General features: G+C 48.5%; 2 protein-coding genes across 13 annotated transcripts in view; one reads left to right on the forward strand and one right to left on the reverse strand.

Annotated features, from left to right (window-relative positions):
• Positions 1-3,290, reverse strand: part of LOC146821991 (uncharacterized) — a 358,608-nt gene extending 355,318 nt beyond the window's left edge. For 2 of the 8 annotated variants that reach the window (XR_014963212.1, XR_014963217.1), the window contains exon 1: positions 3,001-3,136. The gene's annotated coding sequence lies outside the window, so the exon portion shown is untranslated. Of the gene's footprint in view, positions 1-3,000 lie in introns of all 8 variants that reach the window. The other 6 variants (XR_014963214.1, XM_085613095.1, XR_014963210.1 and 3 more) reach the window with 5 other exon arrangements.
• Positions 1-13,279, forward strand: part of EFR3B (EFR3 homolog B) — a 1,026,989-nt gene that overhangs the window by 393,213 nt on the left and 620,497 nt on the right. The window lies entirely within an intron of this gene.

Raw genomic sequence — 13,279 nt, forward strand, 5'->3', positions numbered from 1 at the left:
GGTGCTTAATCCGGTGGTAGCGATTCCAAGGTCTTTGTAAAACTGTTTTAATTCTCGGTGCGTATACTCTTCCAACCGGTCCTCTCGGAACGTAGAACTCGCGTTGGTTCCTGCGGTACTCATGGCGGTTCCTTCTTCCATCTTTGTTTGGTAGTGCGTCAGCCGTTTACGGTACGATCTCTAGGTGTCGGCTCGGATTCAGTCGCCTGCCACCAAATGTTGGAAGGGGCGATCTCCGGGGGGTTACGGAACACGTTCCTGACCACCCCGTGACCCACCTCTCCCAGAATCAGGCCGAGCACCGGCGGGGAGGCCCATCTAGGAAAGGGACTCGTACTTTAGGATCGCACTTGCTGAGCTGGCACTACTTGACAAAGGGACACCACACAGTAGGGTTCAGTAAACGGAGATCTTTATCTAAGATTCTTTGGATCTTTATGATCCGCAAGGTAGTCTTTGGTCAATACAACGAGCTTGGTAAGTCCTTGACAAAGGGGATTGGGGTAGCGGGACAGAGTCAATGCCGAGTATCGTTCGCACAGCTCTCAATCCTCGAGCCGGGGGACACGGTACAGGCTTGGGTTCAGCCGGACCAGGGTATTCTCGAGCCGCGACCACGTCCGCAGGGCTCCGGTAGGAAGGAACTGTCAATCGGGAGATCTTCGGGGAGCCGCGATTCACTCGGCAGGCTCAGCTGGTCTTAGAGTTGGAGGAGGAGCCGCGAGTCTCTCAGCAGGCTCCGATGATCTTAGGGTCAGGGGGAGCCGCGAGTCTCTCAGCAGGCCCCGGGGTTCGTAGTGTTCTCGGGAGCCGCGACGACGTCAGCAGGGCTCAGTTGGTTTCCAAGGATCAGGTAGTGTCCTTCTTTGCAGGTTCGTCGAGCCGCTACCAGGTCCGCAGGGCTCTCTTAGTTCCAGGTCTTCTCTACCCCAGTCCCCTCAGCACCCCCTGTTATACGCCTCATTCTCTTTGAAGTCCGGCGTCCACACAGAAAGGGGTCTTTGGCTTCTGGGGGCAGTGTTGGGATTTCCTGCCGCTCGGCTCTTTGATCCTTTCAGGTTGGCCTGGGAGGGTCTCCAGACGCCCAGCATGCGGGGAGCCAGCTCCCTGGGGGTCCGGAGGGCGATCGAAACCCTCCGTTGAGAGGAGGTCAGAGGTGTGACAGAGACTACTCCTCCCTGTCTTGCTTGGGGGGTTCCCCTCTCCCTTGGCTGGGCATGGCGCGTTCAGGGTCTAGGTTTCGCTGGGGCCCAGGCCGGCCATCGGGACATCGGGACATGGTGGCCAGGGGTCTTCGGTGGCTACGGGGTGGGAAGGATGGGTGGCTATATCCCGGGACCAGGGGTGGTGTAGGGGTTGGGTCTGGGGGCTAGTGGTCGAGGAGGCCTACGCACGAGGCCGGGCCCCACACCTCCTTCACCAGACTGAGATGTCCTCCCACAGGGTACCCGTACAGAATTTTAAAGGGGCTGAAGCCAACCCCCTTCTGCGGTACCTCCCTGGAAGCAAACAGGAGGATATCCCACTTCCGCCACAAGGGCTCTGACATGAGCATGCCTTCTAGGGTCTTGTTGATTCTTTCAACAAGCCCATTAGTTGAGGGGTAGTAAGAAGTGGATACTACCTCCTTGGGGAACCCCACATGGGTAAAGATCCCCATCAGTGCCCCGGCCACCACGTAGCAGTCACCTTCCTCCGAGGTATAGACTTTGAGTACCGTGTGGCTTGGTCCACCAAGACCAGGATGAACCTGTTGCCAAGGGCTTTCTTTGGTTCCACTAGCCCAATAATCTCGATACCCACCCATTCAAAGGGAGGGCCAACAACAGGAAATGGCTGCAGGGGAGCTTTGCGGTTCCCTCCTGACTTGCAACTGGCCTGACTTGTAGAACACATCTGAGGCCATCCTCATCCGGGGCCAGTAAAAGTGGGTGACACAACATTTAAAGGTCTTGTCCTGTCCTAGATGACCTGCCAGGGGTGCATCATGAGCCAGCTCCAGTAGGAAGACGCTGTAGCACTCCGGGACCACCAACACACTGGTTGCACCAGGCTAAGGAACCTTAGGCTCGCTGTACAGGAGACCATACTCCTAGTAAATCAGGTGATCACCAGAGGTGTCGCCCGCTGCCGGGGCCTCGCCCTAGGCCCTCAAGAGTGGGGCACTCCATCTGTTCCTTACAGAACTGGAAACAAGCATCCTAGGACCGGTTTTGGGGTTTCACCCCTTATCAGCCAGGATAGCTTGATTCCAGTGGCATGGAGAGCACAGAACCCACGTCTGGGCATACCCATCGCACTCGGGGTGACAAATGCAAAAAGAACAATTGATGGACAGAATGCAGAACAATGTCATACATTCACTCCAGTACAGAGATCTGGGCCTAAATCCATCATTTTTTTGCTCACCATGAAATTCCAGTTTGAACCCAGCCATATGCAAATCAGTCTTGACCCTGTCCCTCATTGGAACAGTCCAACCCAAACTGCCAAGCCAGGTCCTCCCTGGACTGGAAACAAGCATCCTAGGACCGGTTTCAGGACTTAACTCCTCCTCAGCCAGGATAGCTTGACTCCAGTGGCATGGAGCGCACGAGACCCACCTCTGGGCATACCCGTCCCACTCGGGTGACAAATGCAAAAAGAACAAATTATGGACAGAATGCGGATCAATGTCATACATTCACCCAGTACAGAGATCTTTGCCCCTGGATTCAAGCTAGCCTGGCTGATGAGGTCTGTTAGCCCGAAACCGGTCCTAGGATGCAGTTGGTTTCAACGTAGAGGTTAACCCTTCACCGTCACCCAGGGTGCTTTCAACTTTCTTTAGGGTTGTATGCCTTCTACCAGGAGCAGCAACCACTGTCTTAGTGCCTCACGCCACCAACACCTTCCTAGTGCCTTTGTGTGTATATGCACATGCATTGAGTGCCCCAAAAACCCTATGGGGGCCCTTTTCTCCACCTTCCTAAGGAAAAGAGGCTAAAAAACGGTACTTGCCTTAAGCACAACCCTCCTGGGCCGTGGCTGGGGGAGTCCCACCGCCCTGCTCTCCTTCTGGCCGGTTTGGCTCTGGCGCAGTGCCTCCTGGCGCTATCCTGCCGCTCTCCGTCGACTTCTCCGCCTTGGGGCTCTGGTCCTCGCTACCTCTTCTCTCCCGTGGCGTAGACTGTGTTCTTCCTTTCTCTGTCGTCTATGCTCCAGCGTCCTCGTAGTCTCTCTCGTCCCCGTTCTTCCTCTCCTCTTCACCCCTCTCCTCGCCGGTCGTTTCCCTCCTCCTCGTCACGTCCGCCTGCAACACTGGAGTGCCGACTTCCTCCTCCGATTGTCCGGATACCGCTGCCACGTTGAAAATCCTGCCAGAGGACATCGCGGGATTACAGCGTACTTCAAACAGCAAATATATAAATGGCACTTTAAATTTTGTTCTAGGGCTGCATTGATGATCCAATTGACGAAAACAAAGACATGAAAGTCATGTTAGAAATGAATACATACAATTTTATTTACAGCCTGATGTAGTGTCAATGAGAGGCCTTTGCAGACCCCTTGAACAACAACAAATGGCAGGTATTTTTCTTTTGGAAAGGTGGCATCCCTACTCATGAGATGACTTCATGAAATGCATTCTTCCAATGTGTCAGTAAAACTGAAATATAAATGTAGGGAATAGGCAAAATGCTGACCCAGGGGTACAGGAACCAGTGAAAAAACATAAAGCCTCGTTAACCAGTTCACAATGGAATGTAAACGGTCTTTTAAAGACCTGTAAAAAACTCTGGTGTGGCAGAGATAAGACTCTAGACACTGCCCAGCCGAGCCCACAGCAGATAAAGCTGCAGCAGCCGGGTCTGAGACACGACAGAGGAGGGGAGGGAGGAGAAGGGGAGGGGGGGGGGGGGCTAAAGCCCTTTTAGCCCTATGGGCGTTGGGCGCCTGTCAGTAATTTGTTTTGTAAAGGGCTGCCTGTCATCTTACACTAACTTCTGAGAGCTGACAGTGATGGATACCAACAGTTAAGGGCGAGCGGTACATGTTGCTATGGAATAGAGTGCAGAAGAAAGGTTCATTTTGCTACAAATACAGCTCCAGGGATGCAGTGCAAACAGTGAATAGTCAGTAACTCTTGGTTGCAATGAAGTTTTTTTTCATGTGTGATCATTCAAGTGAACCACAGCAGCTGTTTTTCAGAGGATATCCCCAAAAGACAAGTAAAAGAACACCTCGCAGTCTCTGGTTATTTTGCCTAAAATGGCCAACTCGATGTTAATTATGGAGGCAATTTCCTGAAAATTATGAAAAAACCGCTGAACGCATCTGTTGTCCGCTCTTCTTGCGCGTTCAACCCTGCACTCACAGTGACCACACTGAACTTATGCCCCTTGCCATGAATTAACGCCGTTCTTCCTCCACTTACCCTGTGGTCGCATGAGCACACCACTCACCCTGCACTCAGTGATCACACTGTCCTCACAGTGATCACCATGCACTCGCAGTTTTCACTCTGCACTTTTACAAGAACACTACTCACTCTGCACTCATGTGACACTTCACTCACCTGCCACTCTCACTGCTCACACTGCATTCTTACTCAAACAAGCACATCACTCACCATGCATTCATTCCTCCCACTCTGCTCTTTCACCTGCACCCAAACTCATATGTCACATTACTCACCCGGCAGTCACTCCTCTCACCCTACTCTCACACTGTCACATCGCTCACTTTGCGCTCACATAGGCACTTCTGTCACTCGCACAGCTCACCCTTCACTCACAAGGGCACAGCACTCACCCTGCACTCACCACGCAAACAAACACAGCACTTACCCTGGAGTCACATCACTCACCCTGCACTCACACAGACAAACCTCTTAGGCTGCATTCATTCTGGCACTCTGTTCATCCTGCCTGCACACTGGGACAATAGTCTGCCGAAACTCATTGGGACACACCACTCACTCTGCCCTGACTCCTCTCACCAGGCACTCTCGCATGTCACCCTTTTTTCTCGCTGCTCACTCTGCACCACACACAGGCACACCACTCACCCTACATTTACACTGCTCACACTTCACTCTGCATGCACTCCTCTCACCTGACACTCACATGGGCCCTCCTCTCACATTACATTCATGCAGCTCACCAGACACCCACGTCGGCACAGTTTTTTTTTCACATCAAAATGTTATTGTCAACAGCCATAATACGCCTGTGAAGGCCGTATACCATAACAGCGAAGTATACATAATACAAATATTGATGTCGACATTTTGTGGCCAAATATGCAAAAAAAGGGTTATATGAATAACAACCTATTGCTATAACAAGTAACTGGAGTTTCGTTAGTCCACTGTAAAATATAGAGCATGTAAAATCAACCCATGAGTGCAGAATCGAAATTCTCATAATCTGTACATCCCACCATACAGCAGCTGTAATAACATCAATCGGTTGTATAGTCTGGAATAGGTTCCAAGTAGAGTCCCCGGAAATCTGCCCATCTCTTCCATATCTTGGGATGCTTTCGAGGGCAACCCCGTGCAGCGAATACAGGTATCTCCAGCACCATACAGAAATCTAGACCCTTCTTCCAAGCTCCAAGAGAGGGCGGGCCGTATCTTTCCAGGCCCTCGCAATGTCTCGCTTTGCAAGGGTGCGGCCCAATAGCAGTAGATGGCATTTAAAATGTTCCCCCCCCCCAATGTCGTTGGTGATAGGAGGAAGGTTATCCTTGCTGAATGAGGGACGTCCCAACCCAATATCCGCGACATGCATGTAATAACCACACGCCAGAACTCGGAAAGTGATGTGCATAACCATACTGTGTGTATAAGGGTACCCTCTGCCGCTCAGCATCTCAAGTATAACGGAGATGAGCCCTGCCCGCCAGAGCCGATGTCTTGTGTAATATCCCTGGTGTAGGTACTCGAACTGTGTATATCGTAGTCCAGTCGCTATGGCGGCACCCCGTGGGGATGCCAGCAACTCAGTCCAATCCTCATCTTCTAATGGGCCGAGATCAGACTGCCAGGCCTCCCGTGTTCTGGACAGAGTTGTGTGGCTATTTGTGACAAGTGTGCAGTAGATTTTGGAGATCTTGTGTTCCCCCAATTCTCCCATAAACACCTTGGCTTCAAGGCGGCTAAAATCAGGTATGGTCTCCTGTAGTGCTAGGTATGGAGAGAAGGCATGGTGGAATCGAAGGTATTTGTAGAATTGCGATCGGGGCATCGCATATTCTTGCTGCAATTTCTGAAAGGACTTTAGTGTCTGGCCATGAAGGACATCCCTCACGTTAGAAATTCCTAGTGTGTCCCAACCTGAAAAGCCAGGAAGGCCAGCTAGCTGCGGCATGAGGCCATTATGCCAAAAGGGAGCCTCTTTTGTTATTCGGCCCCACCACCCCAGCTGCCGGAGTGTGCGCCTCCAGAGATGAAAGACCGTAGCAGTCGCCGGAGGCAACGCCCTCAGGGTCAGACCAGCGTACAGGATAGAATGTAAAGATGTAGCACCCATCAGCCATCTCTCAACCAGCGAGGCGGGGTCTGACCTATCGCCGTACCACCACTCGCTTAAAATAAGTAGGTGCAATGCCACATAATATGCGTGAATTTCTGGTGTAGCCAACCACCGCAATAGGTTGACTGAAAGCATGTCCTCAAAGTGAACCGAGCGGAGCCGCCCCCCACCCCGAAGAAAATACCAGAGAGTAGCGTTTAATTGCGTAAACCAACTAGGTGGTATGAAGTATGGATGGTTTTAAAGTTGATACAGTAAGCGGGGCTGGGAGACCATCTTGAAAATGGCCGATCTACCAAAAAGAGAAAGCGGTAGATGCGACCAGGTGCAAGTCTGCTCCTTTTTTAATTTTTTTTATTTTACAGAGTTTTATATAGAGCGAACTTGACCCGAATCGGGTATCAGAGCGCTTTACATAGCACCAGTTGCATTACATGAGGACACAATCAGTTTTGTTAAGCACGGGGAGATTAAGTGATTTGCCCACAATCACAGGATGTTCAGCATCATTGCCGAGACTCGAACCCAGTTCCCCAGATTCGAGGTCGACCGCCCTAGCCATTAGGCCAACTTCTCTCCCCATCTCCTCATCTGTTCTTGACATGTAGTGCTGTAGACCCACATGCCCCGCACGAGTCCGCCATCCAGTGCCGGGCCCGGATGATCACAAGCTGTTCCCGCTCCAAGAACTCCTCTTCAAGTCACGATACTGTGTGACTCCTCCTTTAACTATCCATTGTGAAATGCTTGATTTTGAAACTGCCTTTCCCATGCAAGGAGGGGCAAAGACAACAAAAAATGGTTTTCTTTTTCTAAATGATTTAGTCCTGTCAATATAATACATTAGTGTCCTTTTAACATCTAATGTGTGTAGTGCCCTTTCTGCAACTGCCTCTGGTTGTAGAAAAAAACAGGTAAATCAATGGATTGATTAATATGAAAATTAATAACCATTTTTGGTAGGAATTTTGGGTTAGTTCTGAGCACTACTCTATCACGATGTAGTTGAAAGGAAGGCTGTTTAAGCACCTGAATTTCACTGACTCATCTAAGTAATAGCAATTAAAAAAGCATATTTCCATGAATGGTACTGTAATCGACAAGCGTGTAATGTTCAAAAGGAGGACCCATTAGTCTTGTTAGGACAATGTTTAAGTTCCATGCTGGAGCAGGTGGAATTTTAGGAGGAATTACCCTTTTAAGCCCCTCCATAAATGCTCTGATAACTGGAGTTTTAAAGATTGATAAGTGTTGCCTGTTCTGTGGGTATGATGCAACAGCTGCAATATATCATCTTATGGAAGTGCGTGCTAACCCTGCAGTCTGTAAAGGCAATAGATATGAATGATGCTTTGTACCCTTGCATGAAGAGGGTCGATGTCTTGTTTGTGGCAGAAGACAAAAAAGCTTTTCCATTTTGCTGCATAACACTGTCTTGTGGCAGGTTTACAAGCCTCTTTAAGAATGTTCATACAGATTGGGATGCCTTAATGTTCCATGGTTCTGTGTGAGAAGGTCCGGATTCAGGTCAAGCTTCAGGTGAAGCTTCTCGTGTGGAACTAGATATAGCTTCAACAGTGCTGAAAACCAAGTTTTTCGAGTCCACGTGGAAAGTGTTAGTATCATGGTGAGAGATGTCTGTCTGAGTTTCCTGACCGCAAATGGAAGTAGTGAGAGAGGTTGAGTATGCAAATATCCCTGACCAATTCACCCACAGAGATTGCCTTTGGATTGATGGTGTTGATATCTGCCTGTGAAAAGTGGGCATTTTGCATTCTCTTTTATTGCAAACAGGGCTATTTCAGGAAAACCCCACTTTTGAAAGTATGGTTGAAGAACATTGTGGTGAATCTCCTATTTGTGGACCTGTTGCTGCGTTCTGCTTTGTCCACAAGTCCACAATTTGGTTGCTTGTCCCTGGGACATGTTCTGCTAGGAGATGAATGTTGGGGTGTATTCCTAATCTCCATATTTCATGTGCAAAGTGAGATAACTGGAGAGAGTATTCCCCCCCCCCCGGTTTTGTAAATAATACATAGTTGTCATATTGTCTGTTCGAATTAGGACAACTTTGTGCTGCAGGTGAATTGGAAAGGCTTTCATTGCTAGATGAACAGCTTGCACCTCTAGGTGATCGACATGAAGATGTTTTTATTTGGAGTCCACACTCCTTGAATGAAGACGTTGTAGAGCTGTGCTCCCCAGCCTATCAGGGAAGCATCTGTTGTTAGAGCTGTTTGGGGAACTGGGTCCCGAAACAGCCGCCCTTTGGATAGATTCTGTGGATTCCACCATTGCAGAGAGTGATATGTCCGGCTGTTTGCCAACACTAGATCATGTAGTCGACCCAGTGATTGAGTTCATTGTTGAGAGACACATTGTTGTAGAGGTCTCATATTTAGTCTGGCATGTGGGACTATGTGAATACAAGATGCCGACATGCCTAGAAGTCTGAGAAATGTTTTAGCAGGAATGTGAGTTTATGTTTGAAACTGTTGAATTAATTTTATTATGTTGTGTATTCAGCCTGTGTTTGGGTATGTTAACGCTAAAGTGGTGTTGAGCGTAGCCCCTGAGTATGACTGAGCAACTGCTGGTTGTAGAGGAGATTTTTGTAGGTTGACAGTAAACACTAGTTGATGTAATAAATGTAGGGTCTTTTGAGTGTTTTGTTTGCAAAGATTGAATATGTTTGCTCTGATTAGCCGATCGTCTAGATAAGGGATGACCTGAAAGCTTGCCCAGCACAGATACCCTGCCACAACTGCCAGACATTCTGTGAATACTCTTGGTGCAGTGGCAATGCCAAAGGGGAGAACCTTGAATTGATAATGGTTTCCTAGAAATTGGAATCTGAGGTACTTCCTTGTGGAGGATGCATTGGTATATGAAAATAGGCATCCTTTAGATCCAAGGTTGCCATGAAGTCCTCTTTTTGTAATAAAGGGATGATCTCCTGAAGAGTGACCATATGAAAATGTTCTGATATGATATAATGATGTAGTGGTTATGTTATGGAAATTTCTAGAGCGCGGCTGTTACCCTAAGGTGTCCTGGCGCTGAGCACTGCCTAATTGGTTGCTTGTGATGAAAATGACTATACCGTAAACAGCCAGGTTTTCAGTCCTTTCCTAAAGGTAAGGAGCTCTGATGCATTCCTCAGGTAAAATGGTAAATTGTTCCAGCCTTTTGTGGCACTTGTAATGAAGCTCCTGCCATGCCAGCTAGGTTTTTTGACTGGGGGAACAATCACTTGTCTAGCTTCCATAGAACGCAGAGTCTTGTCCCGGAGTTTTATACTGTGAACTAGAGGTATCTGTGGAAGCTAACCTTGCCCTCTTGTTTGTAATTGGGCCTACAAAAGGAACCTCAGTAAGTGTTAGTTTGTAGAGCTCCCATTGATTTTGCTACCTCAGTGTCCTTTTTCATTTTTTCAAGGACTCTGTCCACTTGAGGGCCGAAGAGATGTTCCTTGTCTAATAGGAGGTTCAATATAGTCTGTTGTACCTCAGGTTTGAAACCGGATACCCATAACCATGCTCGTCTTCTTATTAGTACACTGGAATTGATACTCCGAGCAGCAGTGTTGGCTGCATCTAGTGCACACCTAATAGAAATGTTGGTGAAAAGTTTGTCTTAATTGACAATCTCTTGAACTCTTTTTCTGTGGTCCTCTGAAGCAGCCTCTCCATTTCGTCCCAGTGGGTCCTGTCAACCCTTGCAAGCATATCCTGGCTATTGGCTATTTGCCAATGATTAGCTGTTTGTGCTGCAACTCTTTTCCCAGAGGCATCCATGAGTTTGGATTCCTTATCTGGCGGTGGCGCATATCCAGTGGTTTGGGAGTTAGCTCCTTTCCTTGCATTGGACACCACTAAAGAGTCTGGGGTTAATTGACCTCTAATGAAAATGGGGTCTGATGGTGGTGCTTTGTACCTTTTTGTCAATGCGTGGAGTAATTATCCTTTGTTTTGAATGGGTGTTTAAAAAACGTCATCTGAGTGAAGTGTCACACCCTTGAGTAATGGTAAATATTGTGCCCCTCTTTGTGCAGTAGACAAAGTCTCAAAAAGGAAATCCTCCTCCATTGAGTCTTTACCTAGAGGTCCCTGATGAAATGTGGCTGCTCTTGGTATTAGATTCTGATAAGCAGATGCATCTTCCGGTGGTGATGGACAAATGGGATATAAATCAGGATCAGTGTCAGCGTGAGGGCAATATTTTAATCATCCTAGGGATCCCCTGGGTCTGTATCGCCTGGGATATCCTGATCGTCCCCTACTGTTGACTGCAGAGATATATTACCTGATTCAGACAACTGTGGTGAGTGAGGTGGTGGAGTAGGTGGTGGAGGTGGTACAAGTGAAGTAGGAATGGGAATGGAATAGTTGCAGCATCCTTCCTCTTCTTCTTTACAGGTTGAACAGGAATGTCTAAAACATCCTCAAAACCAAATTGCTTCTTAGGAGTATGTTGTTTTCATAGCTGTACCATTATTTTCTCAGTTCCTGGCTGAATGTGGAGCTTTTTTTGTTTAGGATCGAGCTTTTGGTGAAATTGCTCAAGGATTGGTTCGGGAGGAGATTTTGGACCAAAAACAAAGCATTTTGGTGGTGGAAGCTTTTCGACAGAGGAACATTCGGTTTCAAAATGACAAGATTCTTTCGGTGCTGAGACCGAAGACTGAGGTGTTGTGGTCTCGGATGGAATGGATATAGAGGGTCCTGCTTTAGGTTGACCTATCAGGACTGTTTTCGGTGCGTGCCATGGCAGTGTGCAATGGCAGCCTTTTGAGCAGTTTTTTCGGTGGTAACTGATGATTTTGGCTTCGGAGCAGGGGTAGAAGTACTCACAGTACGTTGCTGCTTTACTGGTTGAAGAGTGGCCGAATCCTCTGCTGACTGATACTTGGATTACAAATCATGGTTGGAAAGTGATTCCTCCTGTGCTGCTGAAGCCTCTTTGTCCTCTTCTTGCTGACCGAAGATGTCGGGGACATCGTGCATTCCGCCATTTCTTGTCTTCTAGCACTTCGGTCCCTAAGAGTCTTTTTGTACCAAAGACTTGCAGGCCTCATAGCGGTGTTGTCGATGTTCAGACGAGTGGCATAAGTTGCAAACAGAATATTGATGAGGGTATTTGGAGTGGCACTTCGGACAGAAACAGAACAAAGTATGTTCCATTAGCAGGTAATTCTGTGAGAGCATTGTAAATGGAGAAGTTTTGCTTGGCTGGGCACGGCCACTGGGCCGAGGCCTAAACTCGCTATGTAGAGTCAAAGTAAGGGAAGTAACAAGATACTGAAAGAGACAATACCGTCGAGATCTATAACCCTCCGATGGAGAATTGTACCAGGTCGCAAGATCCTACATTCAAACTTGTTGGCAGAAAAAAAACAATCTGAAGATGGCGTCGATGACCATGTGCAGTATTACCAAGAGGAGGAGTCACAGCCTCGTGACTCGAAGAATACTCCTTCGAGCAAAAGCAACCTGCAATCAACCGAGCCCAATACTAAATGGCGGACCCATGCAAAGCATGAGTATCTACAGCACACATGCCTTGAACTCCTATTATATCCTATGGGATTTATATTTCAGCAGATGGGATATACGTCACCCTTGTGACGGAGTAACCCGTCTGCCGAGATCCAAATCAGGCCCTCGGTCTTTCATGCTATCTCATACGGTGTCTCTAGGTCCATTGCCGAGCTCCTCACCCAAGCAGGACCGCCCGTCTTCCATGAGTCGGAAGCCAGTATGGCACGTGCACTGCACTGCAGCCCGGAACATTTGGCACTTCTGAGCACAACCACCATTGTCCATGTTGCAGTTTTCTTGCCCTCTCCGTGGTCGGCAGTTCTGGTAGCAGTCGCCGGAGGCAACGCCCTCAGGGTCGGACCAGCGTACAGGATCGAATGTAAAGATGTAGCACCCATCAGCCATCTCTCAACCAGCTAGGCGGGGTCGGACCTATCGCCGTACCACCACTCGCTTAAAATAAGTAGGTGCAATGCCACATAATATGTGTGAATTTCTGGTTTAGCCAACCCCCGCAATAGGTTGACAGAAAGCATGTCCTCAAAGCGACCCGAGCAGAGCCGCCCCCCACCCTGAAGAAAATACCGGAGAGTAGCGTTTAATTGCGTAAACCAACTAGGTGGTATCAAGTTTGGATGGTTTTGAAGTTGATACAGTAAGTGGGTCTGGGAGACCATCTTGAAAATGGCCGATCTACCAAAAAGAGAACGCGGTAGATGCGACCAGGTGCAAGTCTGCTCCTTGATATGCATCCAGAGTTGAGCTAGGTTTCGTTCCCATGACAGGGACTGTGAGGCAGCCAGAAAGACCCCGAGGTACTTAAAGCCATCTTGCACAACCGTAACCTCCTCAGTCCATAAGACCATAGGGCCTACATTGCGTATAGGCCATAGGTAGGGTTTACAGGTGTTCATGTATAGCCCAGATGTTTTGCCAATGATCTGCATGATCCTGAGGAGTCTTGGTCCCGAACGGTCCGGTCGCGTTAGAAAAAAATAACACATCAGCTGCATATAATGCTATGCGATCTGACGTTGTCCCCGTCAACTCAAAGCCCCAGAACTGAGCATACATCCGCGCCCACGCAGCAAGCAACTCCATGGCGGGTGCGAAGATATATGGAGAGTGGGGCCAGCCCTGGCGAGTGCCACGTCCGATAGAGATAGTTTGGTAAATGGCTTCCGCCACATGGACAGAAGCTGTAATATCTGTATATGA

Source organism: Triturus cristatus, chromosome 6 (genome assembly GCF_964204655.1).
Source record: "Triturus cristatus chromosome 6, aTriCri1.1, whole genome shotgun sequence".
In the NCBI taxonomy this organism is placed as follows: domain Eukaryota; kingdom Metazoa; phylum Chordata; class Amphibia; order Caudata; family Salamandridae; genus Triturus; species Triturus cristatus.